The 12,530-nt window shown below is 41.2% G+C and overlaps 1 long non-coding RNA gene across 2 annotated transcripts in view; it reads left to right on the forward strand.

Annotated features, from left to right (window-relative positions):
* The window catches only part of LOC110260189, a 251,067-nt gene that overhangs the window by 217,214 nt on the left and 21,323 nt on the right, over positions 1-12,530 (forward strand). Inside the window, exon 4 of one of the 2 annotated variants that reach the window (XR_002343032.1) lies at positions 1,461-2,192. The exons of the other annotated variant lie outside the window; for it this stretch is intronic. This is a non-coding gene — a long non-coding RNA (uncharacterized LOC110260189). Of the gene's footprint in view, positions 1-1,460; positions 2,193-12,530 lie in introns of those variants that run through there. 2 annotated transcript variants of the gene reach the window in all.

The following is a 12,530-nucleotide window of genomic DNA, read 5'->3' on the forward strand; positions in this document are numbered from 1 at the left end:
GCTAGAATATATTTTATTTTACCTTCTTCTCTAGAACATTGGTGCAACAAAATTGCTTTCATCACCTGGTTGCCTTTTCCCTTTGATCCTCCTGGTCCAGAGAGGTTACATACCACTCCTGAAATCTGTTTGCAAATTAGCATTAGCATCTTTTTATTTCTCAGTCTCTCCCTTCCTCTCTTGCCCCTTCTTCTTGTGGACTTGCCCTATATTTTGTTTGTTTTTCTGAAAGGAACATTATTTTCTCTTTCTATGATTATTCTCTTCTGTACTCTTCTGCCAATGTTCAGAGGTATTTATGGAATTCTCTTGCATAGAACCCAAATGACCTGACCTAAATTCTGCCATTTTTTCATTTGGGAACTGCTCTCCCCACCCCAAGGCCAGGTTAAGATGATCAGTACGTTTAAGGCTCTCAGGATTGGAAGAGTCCCTGGGATCACCACCCAACTAGACTGAACAGGAACCGTGACTAGGCAGTGGAAAGATTCTTGATCATCCGATCTCTCTCATCCCCTACACGAGACGCTTTAAACAAAGACACTCAGAGCTAATCATCTGAAAATCCTGCCAATGTAAAAACAGGCAAAACTTCAAAAACGTGTTAAAACAGGTGGGAAGGGATATATCCTTATGCTTAGTGGGGTATACATTTAAAATCATTGTTTTCCTTTTTACAATAAATGTGTGGGGGCAAGAGTAGCCTAGAGGTTAGCTTTGGTCTGAGTCTTTGAGATATAAGCTTGATTGGGACTTATTCTGTGTCCTCTAGCAAGTCACTCCTTGCATCTATTTCCCTAAACCATGAAGTGGAAATAATGCCTCCATCCCGAGGGTCCTGGGGTTTACTGTTAGTGAAGTGCTTTGGAATCCACTGCTGAAAGGCACTCAGCAAGTTCAAAGCACCAGTATTAAGAAAGGTTTATCATATTTATAAACCAGTAAATCCTTCCCATGGGTGTAAAATGATTCTTGATTCTTCCTAGTTTGATTCCTTACACAGACAAAAAAAAAAAAAGTCTTGAGATTCTTCCATACCATCAGCTTAACAGTATACTCCAGCTGTGTACAGGCACACAGCTCTTCCCATCCTTTTCTGATGTGTGGCATGTGCTGAGCCCAAGACAAAAGAACACACTATTCGCAAGTGTGACTCATGTGAAAATTGAAACTTCATGCTCCATTTTATTAAGGGCCTTGCTTTCTTTCTGTGGGTTAGAATAATTCGGAATAAAGATAAACACTGTGAAATAAACATGAACGCTGAGTCCAATAAAGTAAATTGGAATCAATCATTCACTGGTGATCCTAATGGACAAATGAGGAAACTACAATAGTTGAAAGCTGGTGATGAACCCGATCCATTGTTTCAGTGGGCATTTTGTGTAAATACATCATTTTAATTAATAGAAACAAGCCCAGTTACAGAACACATGGTGATTGTAGTAACCGTGTTTTAGGTCGGAGGAGAGGGAGCCCAGAAGAGAAGAGTGCACCTGGCCGGCAGCATGGATGAAGGACAGCAGAATGGATGGAGGAGGTCCCACAGAAGTGATGGTATCACAGGTTAGAGGGGAAAAGAAAGAAAGGCGACCTGCAGTGTGGGCCAAGTTTGTGGCTGGCAACATGCTGAGCACCTAACGTGCACTATCTCATCTCATCCAAATAATGACTTTACAAGATAGATATTATGATGGCTTCCATTTTGTTGAAGCTGAGAGCTAAGTCCTTTTTTTAGGGTAATGGAACTACTAAATGATAGAACAAGAATTCCTGCCTGGTTTCATACAACTCTCAGTCTAACTCCTTATCCCGTACCCTGGTACCATTTGAAGAAAAAAAACTCTGTTGATCCTCAAAACCATGGTTAGTTTTCTTATTATGACTTGGTAACAAGCACACTAAAATAATACTATTAGTTTTCATCTTGGCCTAATGTGTCTTTTATTCTGTGAGGCCATATTCCCTTTTCCTAAATCGTATATGGATTGAAAATCTGTTTTTTTTTGTGTGTGTGTGTGGGTTTTTTTGAATAATTAGATTGAACTCTATGTTAAATATGATGTTGGTAGTGGAAATGTACACATTTAGAGTGTAATGTTCGGTGTGTCCCTTGTGCCCTAATGATTAGGGTGGAGAGATGAAATTTGAGGATTTTAGAGAAATTCTTGCATAAAATATATAAAAATAAAACCCTGTTTTGTTTCAGAATTTTTTTTTTTTTTGTCTTTTTGTCTTTTTGCCATCTCTAGGGCCACTCCCTCGGCATATGGAGGTTCCCAGGCTAGGGGTCTAATCAGAGTTGTAGCCACAGGCCTACGCCACAGCCACAACAACGTGGGATCCGAGCAGTGTCTGCGACCTACACCACAGCTCATGGCAATGCTGGGTCCTTAACCCACTGAGCAAGGCCTGGGATCAACCCCGCAAACTCATGGTTCCTAGTTGGATTCGTTAACCACTGAGTCACAATGGGAACTCCTGTTTCAGAAAATTTTTTCTGAGTTGTATACTAGGAATGGAAAACTGTAGTTCTGGGAATCTGGATTGCTCTGAAGAGAGCAGTTTTTGCCCCCCAAGTATTTGTACCCCTCAATGTCTGCATCCAGAAAGTCTCTAGAAAGGAGCTTTACCTTGTGAAACTAGTCCCTAACTGCTTCCACACTTACTAGTGTCTCAGCATTCACTTCATTAATCCACCCTCTCCTCTGCCTTCTAGTTACCTCTTTCTCTACTTCTCAGATCTCTGGTTTTAGCTTCCTGACTAAAGTTTATCTCTTCCCCTATAGCCTGGGGCTATGAATTTCCTTTGGTTCTGTACTAGATCCCTATAATTTGATATGCTTCTGGGTTCTCTCCCTTTCATCCACAAACTAAAGGATGGACAAGGGAAGGAATCAACAAGGTTTCTTCCTCGGTGACCAGAAGAACAGTGAGATGTATCTTCATCATGGCCTGGGCAGGAGCAAGGATCTAGTAACTGAGAGTTCCTATGAGAAATAAATTTCTGTTTTCTATAAGACCCCAATCTATAGCATGCTAGTACAGCAGCCAGAAGGGACTAAGACATCTATACAGTGGAATATTACTCAAGGATTAAAACAAACAAACCCCGAACTATTGATACATCAACAACTTGATGGATTTCCAGGGAATTACGCCGCATAATAAAAGCCTACTCAGGTAGCACCCCAGAAGTCATCAGGATCTTTGACAGCTGCCCCTCCACCACAGCTCACCCCTACCCCCATACCTGTAGGGAGAACATGCAGGCCCCACCTGCCCCTCGGAGTGGTTCCACAGCAGGGTGGGAGCTGCAGAGGCTGGGGATAGTGATCAGCTGTGAGAGACTTGCCCTCAAGGCAGAGTGGAGAGACATCTGCTGCAGATGTCTTGCCATGGCCTTGCCTGTGTCCCAGCCAGAGCTGAACAAACACACTAGCCCCACACACTCCATGCCATAGTGCAGCACTGGATCTGGGCTGCTCATCGCCAAGGAAAAGACTCAACCATGGGATCCATAGGTGACCTAGTCCTGAGGTGGAGCCTGGGTGGGGTAGTGGCAGCCATTGTTGGCACTTACTCAACCCCCCAAGGTGACAGCTATCAGCACACCCTGAAGAAAGACAGGACTTGCATTCATGTCAAATCCAACCCTCCCACCAAAGACACTGGCCACACACAGAGTATATAGGGATGCTCCCACATGAGATCACCCCATCTAGACCTCATAAGTAACTGTTTGACTTAAATTCATAGAAGCAGAGAAAGTTAAGCAAAATAAAAAGGCAGAGTAACTAGTCTCAACTTAAAGAGAAAAACTCTGAAAAAAATAACTACACAGAAATAAATGATTTACCAGATAAAAATAATTCAAAACATTGGTGATAAAATATTAACTAAATTGGGGAAAAGAATTGATGTAAACAGAGAACATTTTAATAAGAAACTATAAAATATAAAAAAGATCGTATCAGAAATGAATAAATCAACAGGAGAGGACAAGATGGCGGAGGAGTAGGAAGACACGCTCGCCCTCTCCCACAAACACAACAAAAAAAGCACATCTACAGAATAAATGACTCGCACAGAACAGCAACCAATCGCTGGCAGAGGAACCTAAACTCCAATAACGGCAAGAAATTCGTGACATTATTGGGCAGAACAGGAGAAAAGAGGAGAGTGAGAGAAGGCGAATCCGAGCGAGATGGGGGCTCCCAAAAGGGAACTGCGGAGGAGAAAGGGATCCCGCACCCTAGAAAGTCACCTACCGGGCGAAAGATCAAACGAACCGGAGGAATCTCCAGATGCAGAGAAGAGTGTAGCAGTAAGTTGGAGTACGGAAAAGCCGATCAAGAAGCCAACGGACCATCTGAACTACGGGCAGAGTCACCAAAAATTGAGACGCCTGGGTGGGGGCTGGGAACCGAGACCTCGCCGCCGCCAAAGGTTAGTCCCCGAGAGGGAGCCCGGGGACGCCTGGGTGGGGGCTGAACACCGAGACCTCGCCTCCGAAGGTTAATCCCTGAGAAAGGGCCGGGGGACGCCCGGGTGGGGGCTGGGCACTGAGACCTCGGCTCCAGAGATTAGTCCCCGGGCTAGGGGGGCGGGGCAGAGCGGAAACTGCTTGGGAGGTCTAGAAACCAGTTGACGGGGCAGAGACTGCCTGGGAGACTAGAAAACAAAGCTGTCGCAGAGGAAGGGAGCAATACTCCAGGAGTGGGGAAGGGGAAAGCCACATCAGAGGGAACCTGGGAGAAGAGCCTGGTCTGCGCCCATGCTGGGGAGGGGAGAGAAGAAGGGGTGGGTCCCCATAGAATACCCCCCACGCCACAGCAAGCTTACAGGCCCGCTAGCTAGCTGAAAACTCTGCTTCCCAGTGCATCCCCTCCCCCCACCCCCGCCACGCCCTACGCTCTCACGGACCTGGGGCTGCCTGCCATCCAGGAGGGCTGGCCTCAACAATTGCCTGAAGCCTACCACCGCAGGGGCTGTCCCTGCACAGGCCTGCTTGCCCTTTGGAGGGGCTACACTTCCGCAGAGCAGCACCAAACAGCACCAGCCCCCGAGAAAAGGCCTGCACCCTAGAAAACCTAGAACAAGCTTAGCCAGGCTGTGAATAGATCGGCCTAATTCTCGGACGGTTTTTCTGAGTCGGGTTGCCCCGGGGAGGAGCCTCTTCGGTTTCCAAAGGCCCTGCTACCCGCCCAAGCCCCCAGGGGATGCTCTAGTGGACCAGCTGCATAGGACTGCCAGCTCCAGGCAGGACCCCCTGCAGCCCAGAAAAACTGCAACAAGCTCAGCCAGACTGTGAAAAGATCCGCCTACATTCTCAGGCTGTCCTTCTGAGTTGGGCTGCCCTAGGGAAGAGCCTCTCAGGTTCTCAGTGCCCCAGATAGCTGCTCCAGCCCCCAGGGGGTGATGCACCCCTAAAAAGCAGCTGCCCAACACCGCCAACCCCCTGCAAGAACCCCACAGCCTAAAAACACCAGAGCAAGCTCTGCATGGCCAAGTGAAATCTGCTACCATCGAGGTGTGGACCTCTCAGTCCTGTCTGCCCTCAGGAAGTCCTCCTTTGCTTCAAAGAAACACTGTTAGCCCCATCAACACTCCAGAAAAGCCACACTGCCTCAAAAAAGATTGACCAACAACGCCAGCCCTCAGGAAATATTCCACGGCAGTGACAAGGCAAACACTGCCCGATCACGGAGAGTACAACTCCCTCAGGAGAAAGAAAACAACAAGCAAGATGAGGAAGCTGAGAAACCACTCCCAGTCAAACCAACAGGAGAACTCACCTAAAACAGTCAACAATGAAACAGATCTCGGCAGTCTGACAGACCTGGAGTTCAAAAGAGAAATAGTGAAAATACTGAAGGAATTAAGAGAAGATATGAACAGTAATGCAGATACCCTCAGAAAGGAACTAGAAAATATAAGGAGGAGCCAAGAAAAACTAGAACATTCATTTGCAGAGATGCAAACTGAACTAGGGGCAGTAAAAACCAGAATGAATAATGCAGAACGAATCCGTGATATGGAAGATAGAATAATGGAAATCACTCAATCTGGTCAACAGACAGAAAACCGAATCAAAAAACTGGAAAGCAATATAAGAGACCTATGGGATAATATAAAGCGGGCCAATCTACGCATAATAGGAATTCCAGAAGGAGTAGAAAAAGATAAGGGAATGGAAAATATATTTGAAGAAATTATTGCTGGAAACTTCCCAAATCTAAAGGATACTGGATTCAAGATACAAGAAGCACAGAGGGCCCCAAACAAACTGAACCCAAACAGACCCACACCAAGACACATCGTAATAAAAATGGCAAAAGTTAGTGATAAAGAGAGGATCCTCAAGGCAGCAAGAGAAAAACAGAATGTTACCTACAAGGGAACCCCCATAAGAATATCAGCTGATTTCTCTACAGAAACACTACAGGCCAGGAGGGAATGGCAAGAGATATTTAAAGTGCTAAAAGGAAAAAATATGCAACCTAGAATACTCTATCCAGCAAGAATATCATTTAAAATAGAAGGGGAAATAAAAATTTTTCCCAACAAACAAAAACTTAAAGAATACAGCAACACAAAACCCAGGTTAAAGGAAATATTGAAAGGGCTTCTCTAAACCAAAAAGAAAGGAAGGAAAGGGAAGAAAAAAGAAAAGAAAAAAAAAAAAAAAAAAAAAGAAGAAGAAGAAGAGGAAGAACTAGGACTGAGGAAACTGCAATCAGAGAGAAGTCACTCAAATAAGCCAGCATACAGATTTAATCATGAACATGCTTCAAACAAAATAAAATTAAAAAGAAAAAAATAAAAAAGAGTCATCAAAACCATAAAATGTGGGCAAGGGATGTCAGGAGGTAAATAACCCTTTTTGTTTATATGTATGTCTCTCTTCTTAATTTTAATATAGTAATGAAGTGTTTGAACTTACAGGACCATCAGGCTAAAACACACATTTATGGGAAGGGGTTAGCATACTTAAAAAACAGGGCAATCACAAGCCAAAACCAAATATTGCATTTGCAAAAAATGAAAAAAAAACCACTCAAGCAGATAATAACAGAAGACCATCCAACCAAAAAAAAAAAAAAAAAAAAATGGAGAACCATAGAATCAACTGGAACACGAGGTTCAAATGGTAATAAATAATCATCTATCAATTATCACCTTAAATGTCAATGGACTGAATGCCCCAATCAAAAAACACAGAGTGGCTGAGTGGATAAAAAGGCAAAAACCTTCAATATTCAGAAGATGTGGTATATATACACAATGGAATACTACTCAGCCATAAAAAAGGATGACATCATGCCATTTGCAGCAACATGGATGGAACTAGAGAATCTCATACTGAGTGAAATGAGCCAGAAAGACAAAGACAAATACCATATGACATCACTTATAACTGGAATCTAATATCCAGCACAAATGAACATCTCCTCGGAAAAGAAAATCATGGACTTGGAGAAGAGACTTGTGGTTGCCTGATGGGAGGGGGAGGGAGTGGGAGGGATCGGGAGCTTGGGCTTATCAGACACAACCTAGAATAGATTTATAAGGAGATCCTGCTGAATAGCATTGAGAACTATGTCTAGATACTCATGTCGCAACAGAAGAAAGGGTGGGGGAAAAAACTGTAACTGCAATGTATACATCTAAGGATGACCTGACCCCCTTGCTGTACAGTGGGAAAAAAAAAAAAAAAAAAAATCTTAACAAAAAACTTCTTTGGATATAAAAAAAAAAAAGAATAAATCAATAGCTGAAAATTAAAAACACACTTGAAGGAATTAATAGCAAACAAAGTGATACAAAAGAATGCATAAGTGATTTGGAAGATGGAATAATGGAAATCACCCAGTCAGAGCAGCAAAAAAAACCCCCAAATTTTAAAAATGAAAACAATTTAAGAGATCTCAAGGATAACATTAAGCATACTAATATTTGTATTATAGGGGTCTCAGAATAAGAAGAGAGAGAAGGAGATTGAAAATGTTTTTGAGGAGTTCCCATTGTGACTCAGGGGTAATGAACCTGACTTGTATCCATGAGGATGTGGGTTTGTGGGTTTCCTTAGCCTCATTTGGGGAGGTAAAGTATCAGGCATTGCTGTGGGCTCTGGTGTAGATTGCAGATGTGGCTTGGAACACACATTGCTGTAGCTGTGGTGTAGGCTGGCAGCTGCAGCTCTAATTTGACCCCTAGCCTGGGCACTTCCATATGCCACATGTGCAGCTCTGAAAAGCAAAAAACAAACAAACAAACAAACAAAAAAACAAAAAAGGAGAAGGCAAAGAAGAAGGAAGGAAGGAAGGAAATAAGGAAATTATGGCTAAAAACTTCCCAAATCTGATAAAGGAAATAGATTTCCAGGTACGGGTAGCCCTGAAGTTCCCAAACAAGAGGAACTCACACAAAGAAATATCATAATTAAAATGGCAAAAGATAAAGAGAGAATTCTAAAGGCAATAAAAGAAAAACAAAGAGTCATATACAAAGGAATCCCCATAAGACTATCAACTGATTTCTCTGCAGAAATTTTGCAGGCCAGAAAGGAGTGACATGATATATTCAAAGTACTGAAAGGGAGAAACCTACAATCTAAGATAATCTATCCAGCAAGATTATCACTTAGAATAGGGGAGATAAAGAACAGACAAATGAAAACTAAATGAATTCATCAGTACTAAACCTATCCTAGAAGAAATACTGAAGAGTCTTTCTCGAAGTGAAAAAGAAGAAGCTATAGGCAAAAGAAAATCCCACTAGGAAAGGCAAATATATGGAAGTTCCTGCTGTGGTGCAGTGGGTTAAGGATCCAGTATTGTCTCTGTGGTGGCATGGGTTCAATCCCTGGCCTGGTGCAGTGGGTTAAGGATCAGGCATTTGCTGCAACTGTAGAATAAGTTGGCAGCTGTGGCTTGGATTCAATCTCTGGCCTGGAAACTTCCATAAGCTACGGGTGTGGCCAAAAAAAAAAAAAAAAGAAAATGTGTGTGTGTGTGTGTGTGTGTGTGTGTGTGTGAATAATATACATAGAATAAGGACTGAGGATCATCTGCTTAAATAAGCCATATACTCTGAAAAATATAAAACATTGATGATGGAAATCAAAGATGATTCAAAGAAATGGAAAGCTATCTATGCTCTCAGATTGGAATAATTAAAATTGTTAAAATGCTCACACTACTCAAAGCAATCTACAGATTTAATACAATCCCTATCAAAATACAAAGTGCATTTTTCACAGAATTAGAATCTAAAATTTCTGTGGAACCACAGAAAACCCCAAACTGCTAAAGTGATCTTGAGAAAAAAGAACAAAGCTGGAGGTATCATGCTCCCAGGCTTTAGACTATACTACAAAGCTGCATTAATCAAAGTAGCATGGTACTGGCACAAAAACAGACACATGGATTCATGGAGGAGAGTAGAACCTAGAAATAAACCCAGGCACACATGGTCTATTAACGGACAACAAAGAAGGCAAGAATACACAATGAAAAAAAACATAGTCTCTTCAACAAGTGGTGCTTGGAAAACTGGACAGCTACATGTAAATAATGAGATTAGAATTACTCATACCACATACAAAAAATAAACTCAAAATGGATTAAAGATTTAAAGACCTGAAATCATAAAAGTCTTAGGAGAGAACATAGGCAGTACATGCTGACATAACTCATAGCAATATATATATTTTTTTTTTTGGTCTATCTCCTAAGGCAAAAGAAATGAAAGCAAAAATAAACAAAGGGGACCTAATTAAACTTAAAAGATTTTCCACAGCAAAATAAACCACTGACAAAATGAAAAGACAACCTATAAAATGGGAGAAAATATTTTGAAATGATATGACTAACAAATGGTTAATATTCAAAATACATCAATAGCTCATACTACTCAATATCAAAAAAACCCCAAATAACCCCATCAAAAAATGTGCAGAAGACCTGAATAGACATTTTTCCAAAGAAGATATGCATATGAGTAATAAATACATGAAAAGATGCTTAGTATCACTAATTACTAGAGAAATGCAAATCAAAATAACAATGAGGTATCATCTCATAACTGTCACAGTGGCTATCATCAAAATTTCTACAAATAACAAATGTTGGTGAGGATGCGAAGAAAAGGGGACTTTTGTACACAATTGTTGGAAATGTAAATTGGTGCAGCCCATGAGGAAAATAGTATGGAGGTTCCTTAAGAAACTAAAAATAGAACTACCATATGATCCGGAAATTCCACTTCTGGGCATATATCCAGAAAAAATGAAAATATTAATTTAAAAAGATACATACACCTCAATGTTCATAGCAGCACTATTTATAATATCATGATATAAAAGCAACCTAAGTGTTCATGAACAGATGAATGGATAAAGAAGATGTGATATATTTATACAACAAAATATTACTCAGCTGTAAAAAAGAATGAATTTCTGCTATTTGCAGCAATGTGGGTGAACTTAGAGAATATTATGCTTAGTGAAATAAATTAGAAAGAGATACTATATGATCTCACTTACATATAGAATCTAAAAATGATACAAAGAAATGTATATGCACATTAGAAACAGACTTACAGATATAGAAAACAAACTGGTAGTTACCAGAGGGGAAAGGGAAGGGAAGAGGGGCAAGTTAAGGGTATGAGATTAAGAGATAAAAACTACTATGTATTAAAATATATAAGCAACAAGGATATATTGTATAATAGCACAGGGAATTATAGCCATTCTTTTGTAATAACTTTTAATTGAGTATAATCTGTAAAATTACTGAAACACTATGTTATATACCTAAGACAATATACTACTGTAAATCAACTATGCTTCAAGTAAAAAAATACTAGGTTCTGCCAAGCAGCTTTTTTTTTCATTTCCCTTTGTTCTTACTCCTAAGCTCCTGAAGAAAAGTTTCACATTCCCGTCGTGGCGCAGTGGTTAACGAATCCGACTAGGAACCATGAGGTTGAGGGTTCGGTCCCTGCCCTTGCTCAGTGGGTTGACGATCCGGCATTGCCGTGAGCTGTGGTGTAGGTTGCAGACGCGGCTCGGATCCCACGTTGCTGTGGCTCTGGCCTGGGCCAGTGGCTACAGCTCCTATTCAACCCCTAGCCTGAAAACCTCCATATGCCGCGGGAGCGGCCCAAGAAATAGCAAAAAGACACAAAAAGAAAGAAAGAAAAAATTAACCTAAAACATAAAGTATAATCCATATTGTTTCAGTATCTCTCAATCAAGTACAGTACTGTTCCAAAGTAGAGCATAATAAAACTTAAGACTTGACAAGTAATGCATTTATTCATTCTTCATTTTCTATCCCATTCTACTGACTAATGAAGATGGGAGAATTTTCATTCTTCAGGTAAATTGCAAAGTTTTAAAACTCATAGCTTTGTTTTGTAAGCTTGTTGAATAGGAAGAGGTCTGTAGTTGTTTAGCAACCTTAATTATCTCTTTTCACTGACAAAATCTAAGCAAGCTACTTACTACCGCCAAATCTTTAGGAATGAACAGTTGCTCTTTTGACTTTCGCTGCCAGAATCAGTGACTTTAAATCTTTGCCAGCACAGGTTAAGAGATCAACTTTTCTCTCAGTGCCCATAGAAGCCAGACTCCTGACTTGTAAAAAGTGTTTGATTTTGTCCTCCTTTTCATTCATTTCCTTCTACATTCCCCCAAGCATTTTCATTCTGTGTAAAACATACAAGCTTATAAGAAGGCAAATCCATTGTGTGTTGGCCCAATTCACCTGCCACATCTGCCCCAGCCCCACACAAAAGCAAGAGTTTGAGCATAACTAACTGCCCAAGTTTTGCTGGGGACACTCAGGGATGGAGACGTCTAAGGTTATTTTAGAACAAGTTGCTCTAAACCCCTCCTTCCAATCACTTCTTAAGTGGTGATGGAAGTGCTGTGACCCCAAGCTTTCCAGAAGGACTGCTTATCCAGAGATTTCCCAAAGGGATAATATTGGAAATCTCTTCAGTGACATGTGGGGGTAGGGGCGAAGGGAACATTAATACTACCAATTTGTTTTTAGGATTGCCAGCACACGGTGATAATAAAAAACACGCTGACTTTTAGTTGATTTTTGTCATTGTTTTAAGTTCTCTGGAGACAGTGCATCCTCTTGTTGCCCGTACTTGGGAAAACTACCCCTATCCTCCTCCCTCACTTCTCTGTGCAGAAGAAAATCCTGCTGTCGTCTTTCTAGACAAACTGAAGGAGACTCAAATACGACCCAGAGTGTAAACTCTGAAAAAGACCATAAGAGGTAACCATTTGGAGTTCTCTTGAGGTGTAGCTAGTTAAGGATCCAGCATTGTCACTGCAGGGTCTTGGGTCACTGTTGTGGTAAGGGTTTGATCCCTGGCCTGGGATCTTCCAAATGCCACTGGTGAAGCCAAAAAAAAAAAGTAACCTTTTTTTTTGCATGCTGAGAGATGACTCAACAAAATGGATTTTGCTGCAATTAACTGAAAAGTAAATTCCACATTATTAC

This window comes from Sus scrofa, chromosome 1 (genome assembly GCF_000003025.6).
Source record: "Sus scrofa isolate TJ Tabasco breed Duroc chromosome 1, Sscrofa11.1, whole genome shotgun sequence".
Classification (NCBI taxonomy): Eukaryota; Metazoa; Chordata; class Mammalia; order Artiodactyla; family Suidae; genus Sus; species Sus scrofa.